Source organism: Papaver somniferum, chromosome 4 (assembly GCF_003573695.1).
Source record: "Papaver somniferum cultivar HN1 chromosome 4, ASM357369v1, whole genome shotgun sequence".
In the NCBI taxonomy this organism is placed as follows: Eukaryota; Viridiplantae; Streptophyta; class Magnoliopsida; order Ranunculales; family Papaveraceae; genus Papaver; species Papaver somniferum.
This window is the reverse complement of record NC_039361.1, coordinates 33,877,730-33,894,116: the sequence shown is the minus strand read 5'-3', so window position 1 is coordinate 33,894,116 and position 16,387 is coordinate 33,877,730.

The following is a 16,387-nucleotide window of genomic DNA, read 5'->3' as shown; positions in this document are numbered from 1 at the left end:
ATTATATTTGTTTATATAATTGAAATATCACAAGTTGTGCGTAGTCCAATCAATTGGTAAATCCAACCTTTGGTTTTTGATTGAAATTGATTGACACTTGAACATAGGTTTTTGATACCGTTCAAGTTATTTCTCATATCAATCAGGGCAGATTATATTGAGAAATTGAGAGATAACTCTTGGATGTCTTTCCTTGATTGAGCCTGACTGTCTAGTTGATTCTATTGGAATTATATTGGAGTTATTCCATACAGATTACCGAACGAAATATTGGGTGTGGTTGTTAGACCCCTGCTTTTTCACTAGATTCTTTTTCATCTGTTAACACTTCTTGAATCTATATTTAGGATTCTAATCAATTCTTTGATATTTCTGTTCAAATCAAAAATTTCTGATCATCTTATCTCATTTCTTAGTACAATAAAGATATGTCTGAAAGTACTTCCGCACTACCATTTCAAAACATCACCAATTTTTTCTGTAAAACTTAAAGAGGATGTCTCAGAGTACTTAATTTGGAAAAATCACTTTGAGTATATTCTTATCATCACTGATCTTTTTGAGTTTGTTGACGGAAGTATTAATAAACCATATGCGACTTTTGATCTTGATGGAGAAACCTTATCAAATCCATTGTATTTTCATTGGAGAAAGATGAACAAATTTGTAATGTCCCGCTTGAATGCCACGTTGGATGACATAATTTATCATGGTATAATTGGTTTTGCTACAATAAGGGAGATTTGGGTTTACTTAGAGAGAAGTTTATTCAACAATTTTCTGCAAGGAAATCTCTTCTCAGAAGTCAAGTACATTCAATCAAAAAAGGTAACAAATTATCGATTCTCTTGCAGCAATAGAGGAAAGAGTGGAAAAATCTGATGTAGTTATTGAAAATGCGGGGGTACTGAAATACACTACCAACTTTTTCTTAGGCAAACTGTATGGACTAAACTTGAATACAATTCCGAGAGTTACAACTTAATGAATCTCAATCAGGAATTGTATGAAAAGTTCATATCTCTTTTTCTCACAATCAATATGTATTCGGGAACAAGTACGTGAACCTGATTATACTGTGAGAATTCTTGGACGATTCCAAAGATCAATTTCCAAGGTCAATCAAGTCGTATCCAACAATTACGATGGACGTATCTACTTTGATTGATTTACGTACAACATGTGATATTTCAATTATAAAGATAAACAACATAATGCGGAAAAATAAATAATACAAACACCAGAAATTTATTAACGAGGAAACCGCAAATGCATAAAAAAAAATCGTGACCTAGTCCATATTTGAACACCAAACTGTATTAAGCCCCTACAGACTCTAGCCTACTATCAAAATTTCGGACTTAAATGTAGTTGAGACCACATCTACCTTCACAACGGTTCAGTTACAGTCGTGATCCTTACGCCTCTTGAATATCGCAGGACTCCGCGCAATTGATTCCCTTAATTGACGTCCTTTACAACCTAAGAGTTGCTTCAACTCAATTGAAGACTTGAAACCAATCTTCCTCCCACATATAAGCCTATATGTAATTTTCGTTCTGATCAAAGATCAAGGTGAGATATAAAATCTATTGCAATAGATAAAATATGGCACTTACGACTCCCGAAGAGCATCCTAGAATATTATTCACCTCACAAGTAATTCCTACTCCGATTTCAACAAAAAATCATTATCGAGGAATATACCTGTGGAATCACAAAGTCTACGATGAAGAACTTTGCGATTTCTATCTATCTCACCTATTGGAGCTAATGGATCAACAATCAGTAGCAAGATCATAATACATGAACTATCAAGATAAAGATAGTTGGACTTGGCTTCACGAATCCCCAGGTGAAGTCTTTTTAGTCGCTAAACCTGAACAAGTTTTAAAGGAGAGGACGACTCTAGTTTACAACTAGGACACACAAGAATATTTTCAGGGATTCAAAGATCCTAGTTGCTTGAGGTTCTCCTTATATAGACTTTCACGATCAAGATTGCTTTAGATTTAAGCTAAGGTATCTTTGGAATCAAGAAATCAATAATCACCGTTAGATGAAAAACTTGACTTGAGATTAACATAATAAAATATACACTCTGGTTAGGATGAACAGTAACCGAACCGCGTATAATGACTTTTCCATGAAGGGGTAACCAAAACTAGCCAGACGAACTATAAACTTAATTATTTTCATATAACACGTTAAGACTTTAATCTTGAGTCACAACCATGAGTTATGATGTGATCAAATATGTCTAGATGTGTTTTTATAAAGAGTTATTCAAATTTCGTTTATCTCATAGAAATAATTCTGATGCATCTGAAAATATTCGATATGGTAAATACGTGTACTGGGTAGTATTTACTTCCAAATCATGAGTTATTTTGTCATGGTACGTATATTGGGTTTGTATACCCTTAAGTCAAAACAGGTTCAGGAGTTCACTGAATATTTCCGGTATGCATACTAGGTATGTGTACCAACCTGAGTTCACGAGTCAGCAGAACTTTTTGGGTTTGCATACTAGGTATATGTACCAAAAGTCGTTGTTGAACTATAGTTACGCCGGTACATGTACTGGGTACATGTACTACGGCTCCGGACTTATAACAGTTGTTCCATTATGTAAGCTGGTACGTGTATACTGTCTTGTATCCAGATTTACAGTAGTTTTGTATCTATCTAAGAGTCAATTTTAACATTCCCGAATAACGTCAATGACACATATCACTATTCCAGGCTATTTTCAAATGATAATCTTGAATCAAGATTTAGGTTATAAACAATAGATTGTTCTAAACGAAATTCATCAAGTACAAATGTTCTTAAGCTTAGTCAACATATTTCGAGAATGATTAACAAGATAAACTTGACTCGAAATTTCTATTACGCATGTGATGTCTAATTTGGTCATGCGACATAGTCCCATTGATAGAAGGGTGAAAAATTGAGAAATTTGTGGTTCAGTCTTCACTTACCTTTTGTTAATGAAGTTCTCCAAAAGCTTCGGTTGATCTTCGCCTTCAAATGGTAGAACACAGTGATGTCTGGTACTCAACTTCACACTTGTATCCTAATCCGAGACTCGAATAAATGTAGAATAGAAATCAAGATATAGTTTTGGTCAACTAAATTTGACAACAAGCTTGAGATAGCAACACTTATGAGTTCGACCGAGCAATGCTCTTATAGTTACGTATGCCTTATTATGATTAAGAAAAAAATACAGTTGTATCTGCTCACAGCAGAGATACTGAATTTGCACTTAATGATGTGTTTTCAATCCTTTTACATCATGAACATCAGATTAGAGAAAAATATGTTGAGTCTGTGTCAATTCTTGAGACTCAAAATTCATCATATTATACTACGCACAATAATTCCCATAATGCATCTACATCAAAGTCTAAGCCTGATAAAAACAAGAATATTTTGTGTGGTTTTAGTCAAGTAAAGTGCCAAATTTGAAAAAATAAGGATCACACAGCATATAAATGCCATTTTAGGTATATTCCTAACAGAGTTAATAATTCTACATCTACATATCAAAGTTCATCTGATGGTAGTGGGTCATCTGATACTTTGCAACAAGCATTTGCTGCTATACAAGCACATTCTGCATAAGTGATAAATTCAGATGCAAATGCCGCGTCAATGTGGTTACCTGACTCAGGGGATGCCATTCACTTAACTAAAGATGTTCATCTTTTGGGAAATACAAAAGTTTATACTAGATATGATAGAGTGATAGTTGGAGATGGTACAATGATGCCTATTGAAATAAAGAAAAAAGTACATAGTACTTTATACAAATAACAATCAATTTCATCTGGATGATGTTCTATATGTGCCTACCATAAAGTAAACTTGTTGTCTATAACTAAATTCACAAAAGAAAATAAAGTGTATGTTGAATTTTTTGAGTGGGGGTATGAAATTAAGTGTGTCGAGACCAGAAGAATTTTAGCCGAAGCAAAAATTAAGAACAATTTATATCCTATGGAGGGACGTACTTCTTTTGCTCTGACTGTAACTACTTCAAAGTCCAATAATTCACTTTGGCATAGAAGACCGTTTCATACTTCTACTTTGGTTCTCAACAAAATTGCTTCTACTTCTTCCATTCAACTGGACTCATCTGATGAATATCTTTGTGAAACTTGTCAATTGGGAAAAAATCATAAACTCCCTTTCTGTTTGTCAAAAAAGACTACAACATCACCATTACACTTAATACGTTGTGATATATGGGGTCCAGCTCCGACTTCTACCTCTTTTGGATTCAGGTACTATATCCTATTCATTGATGATTTCTCCAGATATTATTGGATTTATCCATTGAAGTGTAGAAAAGAAAGTTTGGCTTGTTTTAAGTATTTTAAGACTACAACTGAAAATATATTGTTTACTTCAATAAAGTTTTTCCAATGTGATAGTGCTCTAGAATTAGTTAAAGGACAGTTTAAGGAGTTTCTTGATCAGTCTGGGATAGTATATAGAGTTTCATGTCCTCGCCTGCATCAATAAAATGGTCTATCTGAGTGCAAGCATAGACATATAACAGAGATGGGTAACAAATTATTATTTCAAGCTTCTCTTCCAAAGTCATTTTGGTATGATTCATTTTTAACAACTTCACATATCATAAAAAGGCTTCCCACAAAGGACTCCGCTTTCAATCTCCATATGAGGTACTTTTAAATACATTACCAAATTACTCCTTCTTTAGAGTTTTTGGATGTTGTTGTTATCCAAATTTGGAACCATATAGAGCAGATAAACAAAGTGCTAAGAGGGAAAAATGTGGCTTCTTAGGATATACTTCAATTCATAAAGGTTATAAATGCTATGATTTACAAAATAAGAAGATATATATTTCTTCATGTGATTTTTGATGAGAAATGCTTCCTTTTTATGCAAATTCTTGCAACTATATTATCACCGAACTTGTTTCTAATTCTGAGGATGTTTCTATAGGAAACGGATCATCTTTACATCCTTAAGAAATGGTAAAACTCCATTACTTGTTGTTTTGAATATGTTTTTTCTAGTCTCCCTCCAGTTTATTAATCATACATATCTGAGGAAGTCGTTAATGTGAGTGAAGGTTACTTACAGGTTTAAGAAGTGGCTCTTGCTGTGGCACTTGCCCTATCAACTCTTCAGTTTAGTACATCACTGTCTTAAACTTGGGGAACTGTAGGTCTTTTCTGTACAGGGGTGATGTGGTTGATACTCTCACGAGGGATCACAATGCTTTGAAGAGAAGATGAGGGGAACATAAAATATAGCAAGGTAGTTTATGGTTTACTAAAACTCAATAATTACTTTGAAGGTTAAAGGGATGGAAAGGATTTTTTATGTTTTATTCTAGTTATGTTTTCATGCATCACTGGGGAAATGTTCCAGTGAATCCGAATGAGTTAGGTTTTGATGATATTTCAGAACCTCAAACATGGAACACCTATTAAAGTCCTTCAACTCTATAACAACTCTCCTTAATTTTCTCATCTTACTTATTTTGATTATTTTGATTTGCATACATGGGAAGACAACTTATATTTCATTCAAGACGACTTACACTGATGCAGTTGTAATACGCTCAGATCCTGGATCTTAGATTCTACTAATCCTTCAATGAAAACCTAGGTCTCGCATGTCCTCGGAAGTCTCATATTATCTTAGTCAGTTTTTCGTTTTAATTAGTTTCGATACGAGCACACAAACATGTTCCAAGTTTTTTTTGTAATTTATCATTGTTCAAATCTGTTTTAATTGTAGTGATTGAAAACAATGAATAAAAGCAAATACTAAATAAAAGAAATTCTGAAGTTGATTTGGTTTTTTATATTATTACTGAATAATCCTTTTATATATACTCTACCAACACCTTAAGCAGCTCATGGTAACGGTGAAACACTTGAGCAACTCAATTTGTACAGGCTTAAGCCCTTGGTCAACGACACCAATTGCATATTCGACGACTAAAACACCTACCAACTAAACATTTGATGGCAAACAATCTTCACCAGTGATAAATAATTAAAGTGGTTAGAAAACTTCACCGAATAATTATTTTGTGGCTGAAATCCTTAAGCAGCTGAAATTTCAGTACCCAGAGCGTTCAACTAACTATAAAGCGACTAGATATTTAGCGGGTAAACACATTAACCAACGAAGATTAAGTGAATAAAATACTTAAGCATCCAAACATTTAGCGGCTAAAATCCTTTACCCACAAGCCCAAACGCATAGAGAAACTAAAATTCAGTGGGTTAAATACTTTATCAACTGACGGCGTATGATAATTGGCCACCTCTATCAACAATTTATAAGTCTCCAACAACAAATATTTTTGTGGGATATATTTTTCACCAACAAATACTTTATGCTCTACCAACGACATCCAGTGCTTACTGAAGAATTATGTCAACCAGAACTTGAGTCGCTTTACTGAGGTTGAAAGATATTTGTTCTAACAAAATCGTTGGTAAAGGCATTTAACAAATCGGTCTTTACCCACTGAGCGTATCCGTTGCCATGTCGGCTGTTATACAGCTCCAACCACTCAAAAAGGCCAAGTACCAACTGAATCCTGGTAGTCACTAAAGTCCAATTTTCTTGTAGTTCCTACTGATATATCAAATATGATTTCTACTTCAACTGATGGTTCTACTGCTTCTATATCTTCTATAACTACTAGATCCAAGACTGGTGTCTCTAAGCCTAAATAACTATCATATGACTTTATTTCACACTGTGTAGTTAAGTATCCGGTATATTCTGCTTTTGCTTCTACTATTACTTCTATTATTGAGCCTAAGACATATAAGACAACAGTAAAAAATCCAAAACGGCAAATGACCATGAAGAATAAAAATACAGCCTTAAAGGAAAATGATACATGGGATTTAGTACTCAATGATACAAGCTACAATGCATTGGGAAATAAGTGGTTATCTAAGACTAAACTGAAGGCCGATGGGCCTGTGCACAGATATAAAGCAAGACTTGTGGCAAAGATATATAATCATATGGATGGAGTGGATTATTTTGAGACATTCAGTCCTGTGGTAAAATCTACAAATGTGAGAGTCGTGTTAACAATTGCAATTACTAGAAATTGGTCTATAAGATAGTTGGATATCAGTAATGCTTTTACATGTTTTTCTTGGGGAAGATGTTTATAGGGGTTTAAAACGCGGGGATACCGAAATACACCACCAAATTTTTCGTTCGGACCTATGAGACAGAACCTAATACAATTGGAGGTAAACCAACTTAATGATCCTTCAACAATATGTATATACGTGAGCCGAATTCCAACAAGAGTGAATCTTGTAATCTATATTTCAAGATATGAATTCCAAGAACAAGTCTTGTGGTTCACTACAGTTTTATTTAAAAAACGTTTAGGTTATTATCGAATCACTTTCGTTTACTTGGTGATCCCAAAGATCAATTTCCAAGTATCAATAAAGTCGTATCCAACAAACAAGGATGGATGTATCTACTTTAATTGATTACGTAACCTGTGATATTTCGATTGTAGGATCAGAATCTCGCAATGACAATGTTTCAGCGAAATTATCAATGACACAGCACAACATCGTCGCAGAACAATTTCAGAAATGATAAAATAAATGACGTCAGCTAAGATCACGAGAAAGATATGATAGTCCTGCGAAAATTAGAGAGTTTGCGAAATTAACATTTGTAAGGTTGCGAGAATGTTGCAGATCATACCTGAAAATAAAGGATAAATTAGCTGTCATCCACTATGTATTTCCTTATAAATAGTCGTTCGAGTTGTATAGAGAGAGAGAGATCTTTTTTGAGTAAGAAACAAGTAAATAGGAGAGAGAAAGTCTAGAGCAGAGATCATTCTTGATTTCTTTATCTTTTCTTGTAAGAACATTCAAAGATTGATCAATAAAATTAAGAGTGTAAACCTAAAAATGAATTGATTAATAATGAAATCATATGAGGGGTGTAGTGTAGGATTTCCTACAACTACATAATGGCGCTAGAAACAGGGAGGTGTTGAAGATTATTTTAGAAAAAGCTGAAGATTGATATTGAGATTTGTGAAAATTTAGAGTGATTGATTAAGAATTTTCCATAATTTCTTGCAATATTGTTAACATTGAAGAAATGGATAGAAGAAGAAATACATCCGAACAACCGACTACTGTTAGAAGAAGCAAAAGAATTGCTGGAAGAGAAACAAGTGAAATAGGAGAATCTACTATAATGAGAAGTAATAGAGAAAATCAAATTCAACCACCAATTCAACAAACACTAGTTCAAGGGAGGAATACAAATTATGATAGGGTGAGCATACATACTTGGCAATCAAATTCGGCAGAAGAAGTAGAAGAAGATCAACAAAATAAAAATTATAGACATGAAGAAAGAAATCAAGAAGCAGATGAAGGAATAATTCATGGAGATGAGGAAATTGGAGCGTTAGAAACGTTGAGACGAAGAATACATGAAGAAAGAAGAGCTGAGGCAGAAGAACGTGCAAATTTAACAAGGAAAAATCACGAATTAAGGATGGAGAATATAAGACTACAGAATAGAAGATCGAGAAGTATTACAAAATCATATTCAAGATCGACTAGAAGAGAAATGAGGATAAACTCGCCCACAATTAATGCTAGAAACAATATTCAAGAAGAAATATCAAATCCTAATGAAGAATATCGCGAAAATAGAGAAAGAGCTGATGATCTTTACGTTCCACAAAATGAAACCTTTGATGATGGGAAAAATGGTGGAAATCAAGAGAACGGACAACATCAGGGACAAAATGACCAAGATGGCGAAGGAAATCGAGAGGAAGGAAGAAGAATTTTACATGTGAGAGAAACTCAAAGAAATCAACAGACAATTGAAGAAAAAATTGAAAGACATTATGCTGAACAAGCACGTTTAATCTGCGAACGTGAAAGATTGAGAGCGGGAATGGAAGAACAAGAGCTTCAGGAGACAATTCGCCAGAAAAATCATGACAATCGAGAAAGAAGACGCACACAAAACCAGAATAACAGTAATCTCAATGAGGAGTATGATAGAGTAAAGAGAATGGCTGAAAGACAACGAACTGAATTGATAAGAAATGAACAAAATCATGGAGGGGAAAACGAAAGGCATCATCATATGCGAATTCAAGATAGAGATGAGGAAGAGAATCGCAGAAGAAGACGAGATGAGGATAATGAAGAAGAAATGCAAAATTTCGCGAGAGAAGATAGACATGAACGCAGAAGAAGAGAGGCGAAATTAAAGAGACCAATGGATCAAGATTCAGGTGTAAATAAACAAATCTTGAAAGAATTAGAAGAAATGAGAGGAATGCTAAATAATAGAGGAGAAGTAGGTAGAAGACAATTGGATGAAGCAATAGAAGAAGCTGCGAAAAATCCATTTACAACGGAAGTACAATTAGGAGGAATACCACCGAAATGCAATTTGCCCGCATTAACCAGCATTTTTGATGGAACAAATTGTGCAATTCAACACATTAAAGCATATGTGAGGTGCATGTTGCAATGGGAAAATCATGATGCCGTATTGTGCAAATATTTCACATCCAGCTTAACATGAGAGGCGTTAAAATGGTTTGAAGGTCTACCAAAGAACACAATAACCTCCTTCAATCATTTGCAGACTACATTCTTGGGGGCATATATAAGTAATAATTCCTCGCGACCTGGTATAGAAGATGTGTTTGGATTAAAACAAAGGATTGGCGAAAGTTTGAAACACCTGACTAAAATATGGAGAACTATGTGTAGAGAAATGGCTGTCCGTGTAGATGAGAGATATCTTATATTATCATTTATCAATTCTATGTTTGCAACAAACCTATTTTATGTCCAAATTTTCAGAGTCAAGAATACGATCACAATGACTGAATTGCGAGAACTTCAAGAAGAATACATTGCTCTAGAGGAAAGGAAAAATGAAATAGAATCATATCCAGTTGCGAACACCAGCTCACAAACAGCGAATGCAAGCTTATTACCCAAGCTAATAAACACAGTGGCGAATACTTCGCAAGTACAACAAGAGAAGGTGACAAGTAACAATCAACAGAAACTGGTAGCTATGGGAAGCAGAGATCAAGAAGAGTATGAAATAGAAAGAAATTTCTACAATCTTGGAGGAAATAACAATATTCAAAGACTCGATCAACCGCAAGAAACTTATGGAGGTCAAAGACAAAACTATAATAGAGGAAAAGGAGGTCAGAAGGTAGTATGGGAAGAAATCAAGATTCCACCTCTAAATGCAAGTGTGGAGAAGATATGGGAAGCTATAATCTTGATGGAGAATATACCAACACCATGGAACATGGGAACGGAACCACCTCCAAACCACAGAAGTCATGAGTTTTGTTCTTATCATCATTTTCATGGACATACCACAAATTATTGCAGAAATGTAAAAAGAATTATTTTGAGAATGATAGATCAAGGAAAACTAAACGACTTTCTGGTAGGGCATCCACAATCTCAACCACTGCCACCACCACCAGAACATCACAAAGTGAATACGATGAAAAAGAAAGAAACATTCTTCATAGAAGTTGGTGCAAAAGCAAAAAATATATTCTGTCACTCTATCGTACATTCATATAAGACAATTGAAGATTTTCATGATAATGTTTTGAGTAGAGTGTTCGCAAGAGATAATGATGGAAGAGAAATTATGAATTGCGAAAATCTCGCCACTAGAGGAATGGCAGAAAGATCATTTTTTTACCGCAGAAGAAATTCCCGAAGGAGAAGAGGTGCATGACAATCCATTGGTAGTAAAATTAGAAATTAATCCAAAACCGAAAGAAGATGAGGATGATGAAGCTGAAGATTCATGGGCAATCAATAGAATTCTAATCGATACTGGAAGCTCTGTGAACATCTTATTTTATCATACTTATAAAACCATGGTGGAAGAGATGATGATCTTATACCATCAACATATAATATATGGTTTTAATGGTACTGCTAACAAGCCTAAAGGGGAGGTTACTATGCGAATTCCATTGAAGGGAATATCTTCTGAAATCTTATGTGTCGTTGATGTAGAATCACCCTACAATGCGTTAATTGGTCGACCTTGGCTACATGGGATTCTAGGTGTAGCTTCAACTTTCACCAGTGCATCAAATTCCCTCACCCCAGTGGTGTAGGAATCATAAAGGGAGATTGGGTTGAAGGAAAGAGGTGTTACGAAACTGAGATAGAATCTTGCGAAGGAAGAGCAAACAAGAAGGAAAATTGGCGACACAAAATCAAAGATACACAAAGAAGTGAGAGGTTGATGGTGGATACAATCGAAAGGAAAGGAGAAGAGATGTTGTGAAACTAATGCTAGCTCAGAATAAAAATAATGAACATACCACTACTAAGGAAGCAGTAGCAGAAAATAATAAAGAAGCAGAGGATGACAAAAGTAATAAAAACAAGAAATGTATGAATGATTAAGTTGTTGTGATACTCTCGCAATAAGCAAAATTCTCAAAATACATTTGATTGAATGGAAAAATTGAGATTGCGAAATTCAGATACAATATGATGATTTGCGAGACTCTCGCAGAGATAATGAATTTTACAGAAAGTAATCAGAGAAAAATGACAAAAGAGAAAGAGGCGAACCTTTATGGCGTACACCCTAGTTCGCGAATACAATTTCGCAAGAGGCAAATGTAAGACCTAAAGTACGTCATATAAGGGGGTACCTATTGCATGACTCAGGGAAAGGCTACACCGCCACCAGAACCTGAGTCATGGAGATTTGGGGTCAATGAAGCCCATCCGGGAGAGGCACCTTGGATTCTCAGCTTAAGCATATGACTTGGGTTGGGAGACTAAGGTAATAAGAACTCTCCCAAGGAGTGCACATCTGATCAAGGCGCCGAGGTACACAGTTGAGTCAAGAGTGCCAGGGACGTTTGAAGCGTACCTTGCCATTCTTGACAAGTCTTGGCTTATACTGCACTCGGCCTGAAGAAAACCCCACTTAGGGTGCAGTCTCGTAACCATAAGCCCTATAGGTAAAAGGGATAAGAGGATGCGAAAACAACTGGTTGTTGTTAAGACTGGATGGGAGGAGCTAACCTTGTGTGGTAGAAGTACGCCTCCTTAAAGGGGCAACCAGGGGGGAGATAAGGGCGGCACCCTCCATTAGGGAGCTGATAAGTGTCTTAAGACGCAAATGTCATGAGGCTTTTTATTCGCAAGGATATTAAGGCTTGTCATATTTGTGCAACAATCCTGAAGAGGCAATAATACAAAAGAAAAGGATAAGACGAGAACAATGGGTTTTCGTATGAAAGTGCGAAGACGTCCTGCGATTTCGTCGCAATGACAAGAGGTGGCATAATAAGACATTTAATTAGAAAGGAAAAATAAGACCACACAGGAATGAGATTTTGAAAAGAAACAAAATTCACTTCGCATAAGATTACGAAGTTATACAATAAGAAATTTTTTATGAAATCTCTCACTTGGATTCAAATAACAGAGGCAAGTATGGGAATGTATGAAATTAGAAAATGTTATTTGTCTCCATATGAGATATTTACTCAAAGATTCAAGAATTAATGATTATATTGATTAACTGTATTGCAAAGAAGAATTATTTTAATTAATGCAGGTCAAAATGAAAGAAACACAAATATACAGAAAGAAGAAATAAATGTATAAGTATTACAAAGAATCAAAGAAAGAAATAAAGACTACTTCTTAGTTAATCCTTCATTATGTTCATCAGACTTGTTCCCTTCTTCGTCTGCGTCAGAATCTTCATCACCATCAGAACTTCCATCACTATCAGATTCTTCATCGTCAGCTTCGCTATCAGAAATAATCAGACTGGGAGTATTCTGTGGGATCTCTTCCAAGAGACAAGGATAATCAGAATGAGGGATATTATGATCGTCACAAACCATTTGGATAGTTTGATTGCGAAAATGCATAGCATCATTCTTAAAATTCGCAACAGTGATCTTGATTTGATTCTTTAATCTAGAATACTTGTCGTTGCGAGAAGAAAGATTCTTTGCGAGTTCCTCCTTTTCAGCTTCGAGTTCCTCAATCTTTTCACGATATCTATTTTCAGAATCTGCGAGCAAAAGACAATCAATTATTAACTTGATGAGAATTCATAAGAAGCAAAAGATTAGTAAAGAAGAGCAGTTAGTAACCTTCTCTGTCAGAAATCATATCTCTAATCAAGGCTGTATGCTCAACTTGGAGACTAACATTTACACCTAAATCTTTTCTAGCATCATCTAAGATTTTCGCAGCCCAAAAAAATTCATCCTCACTACTTATAAGAAGACGAGAACGAATTTGATTTTCCCTTTCACAGAGTTCGATATTCTTGCGGTTAGCTTCATCTCGTTCAAGTTTAACTTCAAGAAGAGCCTCTTGGAATTTCGCCAAAGCCTTGGCACCTTGATCAGAGAAGCGATCCTTATCATCTATAATACCGCTAATTTTGGTTCTTAACTCATTGGTTTTCTCTTTAGAATCAAGAAGGAGACGCTTAAATCGGTTGGCTAAGCCTGAACTAGATCTATGGTCAATTTCTAAGAGGCGAAATTTAGATCTAAGCTCATTTAGAGAAAGAGATGAAATTCTATCATTTGAGAAGCTATTTAAGGAATTGTTAAGACGCTCAAGAAGGGTATCATTATCCAAGGAATTAGGAAATGAACGAAGAAGGGTAACTTCATCAGAAAGACCATAAATGTCTGCAAAAAGGATCATTTAAATAAGATAAAACAACAGGATGAATGAATAAAGGGAAAAGAGAAAAGTAACATACCGTAAAGCTGATTATTAGCTTGCTGAAGACTAGAGATTTTGTTCTTATACGAAGAAGAATCAATTTCTAATTGTCTATTTTTCTCGCGAATACCTTTAACTTCAGCTTCCAATTCTTCATTCTTTTTGCGAAATTGAAGATTCTTCTTTTTAAGATTTCGCGTTTTCTCTCTAGATCTGAGGCAACAGCAAAAGAAGCTTTTCCAGCCTGCGAAAAAATATAAAAAATATTAATATAGAAAGAAATTTTGAGTTATAACAATGAAGAAATAAAAGGATAAAAGTATATCAGACTATTGAGAGAATGCAAGAAGTCGGGAGTCACTGATCTAGAAACTCCACGAAGAGAGCTATCACCATCCATTAAAGGGACATCGCAGAGGGTAGCGAGATCCTTGTAGGTATTTGCAAATTGTCTATCTCCCATTCCTTGTAGAGAATCAGAAAAGAGGCCAGAGAGCTTAGCCATATAAGATTCAGGTGGAGAATCTTCACTTGCAACAAGATCGTTGTCCTCATCACCCTTGTCACTTTCGGAATTTTCGTGAGGAGGAACATTTGAAGGAGAAGAATAACGAACTTTCCTTTTCTTTGGAGGAGGACCAGTTGATTTTTCCCTGCGAAGAGCACCTTTACCTTTATCACCAATCTTCGCAACATCGGCAGATTCTTCTACTTCAGCAATAATCTTCACACACAGATAGAAATAAGAAATGGAAGCATGGAAGTAACATTATATTGTTTAAAATCATAAGAGAAAATTGAAGAAATTTTAAAATCATAAGAGAAAATTTCTTACCTCATCTGTGTATGAGCGAAAAGCTAACAGAGTACTAGATTTCCCAGTCCTGTTATAACTATCTTTCAGTCTTTGGATCTGCGGAATGTCGCAAGGGTTAGCGATCAGAATAATAAAATCAATAAATAAATATAAAGTGAGTTAAATGGGAAGAAACATACCTCTTTCTCCTTTTCATGCCAAGAGAAAACCCAAGGTTGATAAGCAGCGAGATTCGCTGGAAGAACATTTGACCCAACAATGTAAGGTCCTTTTAGCATTAAAGGAAAAACACACCATTTATCATCTTTGGATTGGCGAGGAGTTGTGTTCTTACCAGAATGCCAGTCAATATCTTGCATGAGAATTTTGGCTTCGTTAATGTTATCTTTCTTTTTTAAGTGAATACCCCAGCGAGTATTCTCTTTCTTCATGGACATAAGTTCATAGTTCTCAAAGAAATTCGCTACTGTGTATTTCTCAGCAACTATCTCTAGGTTTGCGAATTTAGGATCCCTAATTTCTTTGGAGTATAGAGATCCTCTACCAGCACCACGATTAGCGAACTCTAGCATCAGACGAATGCAGTCCCCACTCAGTTGGAAGATAGCTCGCGAAAATACCGAGTGAGAGAGAATTTCATAAAATAAAGGAAGATCTGGGTTATAAAGAGGAATAGGGATACCTGCGAGAATCTGGCCTAGCAAAATTATGATTGATTGATCATCACAATACTGATCAGAGAAAAGTTTGACAGAAAGAATTGATTTGGCATTTTCACCAGGAATGGTGGAGAGTGTGAAACCTTTATCAACAAGATCTTTTTGGACATCTTGTAAATTATTATCATATCTATGACCACTTGGAGCCATGTTTGAATATAGAGTATGGGAATGAATAAAAAGTAAGAGGATTGAAGAAGGAAAAAATTACAGCAGCAGAACTTGCAGAAGAATAACAGAGTTGCAGAGATGAGAGAATAAAAATAGAAGAGAAAGTAAAAAGAAAAGTGGAAAGAAGAGTATATAAAGGAGATTTTTTTTTACTCGAAGAAATAAACACCATTAAGACGAAGAGACGTGAGCGGTTGAAAAGTAGCGGTTACAGAAGACGTGTCAAGAAACAAATGAAAGAAAGAATACGTGTGATAAATGCAGAATATGAAAAGATGAACAGCTGCGGCATTTCTCACATCATTCTCTACTTTGTAGAGAAGATATGAGAAGAGGCAAGATGCAGGATCAGAATCTCGCAATGACAATGTTTCAGCGAAATTATCAATGACACAGCACAACAGCGTCGCAGAACAATTTCAGAAATAATAAAATAAATGACGTCAGCTAAGATCACGAGAAAGATATGATAGTCCTGTGAAAATTAGAGAGTTTGCGGAAATTAACATTTGTAAGATTGCGAGAATGTCGCAGACCATACCTAAAAATAAAGGACAGATTAGCTGTCATCCACTATGTATTTCCTTATAAATAGTCGTTCGAGTTGTAGAGAGAGAGAGATATTTTTTGAGTAAGAAACAAGTAAATTGATCAATAAAATAGGAGAGAGAAAGTCTAAAGCAGAGATCATTCTTGATTTCTTTATCTTTTCTTGTAAGAACATTCAAAGATTGATCAATAAAATTAAGAGTGTAAACCTAAAAATGAATTGATTAATAATGAAATCATATGAGGGGTGTAGTATATGATTTCCTGCAACTACATCGATTATAAAGATAAAAAATATAATGCGGAAAAAGAAATAACAC